General features: G+C 52.6%; 1 protein-coding gene across 3 annotated transcripts in view; it reads right to left on the minus strand.

Annotated features, from left to right (window-relative positions):
• Positions 1 to 1,721: 1,721 nt before the first annotated feature.
• Positions 1,722 to 1,992, minus strand: part of CALB2 (calbindin 2) — a gene marked incomplete at its 5' end in the record, with an annotated part of 27,367 nt that continues 27,096 nt past the window's right edge. For all 3 annotated transcript variants that reach the window (XM_081274699.1, XM_081274698.1, XM_081274697.1), the window contains one exon: positions 1,722 to 1,992. This exon is cut by the window's right edge.

Raw genomic sequence — 1,992 nt, forward strand, 5'->3', positions numbered from 1 at the left:
CCTATGTTCTAGTCTCTTTCTTTCCCTTCTCCACTATTGTCTGGCTGGCTCCCTCATCCCAGGGTATATCTTTCTGTCCTTCCTAGCATCCAGATCCAAGCATTGGCTGGCCATATCACCACCTCTAGTCTCCAAGATACGTTTCTACCAAATTTCAACCCCACGCCTCTTGCCTGACAGTCCAGGCCTCAACCACAACCCATCTAGGATCATATATTTACTCTTGCCCAGTCAGTGATGGGCAGGCAGGTAGGTAAAGGTCAGATGGCCCACTGGACTGTACCATCTAGCCCATGAATAGACTGGGATCTTTCAGAAACTGGTGTGGCTGGGAAAGAAATAGGGATTAAATCTGATTCAGGGGCCAGGATCCTTGGTGGTTTCTTGCTCCAGGTGGGTTCCAGGATATCAAATCAAGTGACATTCCCACAGGTGACTTTGGAGTCACACCAGCCCATATTTGAAGCCTAGTTTGTCACTTAGGAGTTACAGTACCTTGAACAAGTTAACGGTTTTTTGAGCCTTAGTTTCTTCATCTGAAAATAGTATCTATCTGTTGGGGAACACAAATCAAGTCAAGATGGCGCCTGGCAGTTTGCCAGGAGGAGTGATTGGTGAGGCAAGACACCGAGCCATTAAGATGGTAGGGATTCCTTATTGGCTGACTGCTGTATCTAGATGATGCTAATTGAGTCAAGCTGTGTGCAATCAGGTATATATACCTCTGCTGTTCTGCAATAAAGCGGCTCCCGCTACCGTGGGTGCCGGCTGAGTTCCCGCAGAGTTCCCACTCAGTTTTCCCGCGCAATAAAGCAGTTCCCGCTTCAACCTTCACAAATTGCTTGTCACCTCCCGGTTATTTTGCCCAGCCGGACTGCGGCTTCTGTCTCATGGAATTGTTGTGAAATTAAATGAGGTAATTCTGTCAAAATGCATCTTGTGGACAATAAGTGAGTATTTAAAAATATCAGTTATTTTTCTATTCTAGGATCTTAAACAACTCTGTGAACTCAAAGCTCAACCTGGCCCTAAACCAAGGAGCATCTGATCAGGATCTGCACATGCAACTCCTGGCTAGCAGTTCCCTGTGTTTGCGGTTGATCCATTAGTCCCAGCACCGCCACATCCCCTTGGTACCCCTACTACAAAGGGAGGCGATGGTTTAGAATGTGGATTCCATCTGCTGGATTCATAGTCTGGCCTGTCCCCAGCTGGCCATAGCTCAACCTTTGTACAAAATCTTCAGTTTCCTTGACTGTGGTGAGAACAGTCAAGGTAAGTCTAAAATGGTCGAGACCAGCAGCCAGGCCAGATGTTCTGCATAAAACCCGGACTTAATCCGCTTTCAGCGAACTGGTGGCTGCAGTCGTCACCTGAGATGTCAAAACAAACCGGGAACAAAAAAGTGACTCACGTTGGCGCAGGGACACGCAGGGCGTGGCGAGTGGCGGCCTAGAACCTTGGGTCCTGCCTGCCGGTTCGTGGTCCCGGGGCCTTGCCCACCCGCCCTTGGCAGAAGAGAGCGGCTGAGAGGCAGGACACGAGCTCCCACCGCAGAATGTTTCCACTTTATTGTCTGTAAACTCTTCTTTGGTAAACAGAAGACAAGAAACCCAAGAGAAAGGGAGCACGCACGTACAGGAGGCGAGGAGAGGGCAGAGGCCCTCTGCAACGGGAGCTCCGGGAGACAGCGACACCGTTACCGAGGCGGTGGGCGGGGGCGGGGGCGGAGCCGGAGCCGGGGTGGGCGTGGCCCAGGGAAAGGCGGGGCAGCGAGAGGGGGAGGGGCGCGCGCTCCGTTGGACCAGAGAAGCCTAAATCGTACAGCGAATGAGCTCATGCATCACAGCAGAGAGAACGAGGGAAGCTCCACCCCGGCCCCCACCCACCTTCCATGCAGTTGGCGATCCGCGCGGGCAGCGCTCTGTGCCTGGCGGGGCTCAAAGAGGCCCAAGGCCGCCCGGTCTCCATCTCTCCTGTCCTGCTCTGGTG

The sequence above is a fragment of the Spermophilus citellus genome, assembly GCF_964194105.1.
Source record: "Spermophilus citellus genome assembly, chromosome: 18".
Taxonomy (NCBI): Eukaryota; Metazoa; Chordata; class Mammalia; order Rodentia; family Sciuridae; genus Spermophilus; species Spermophilus citellus.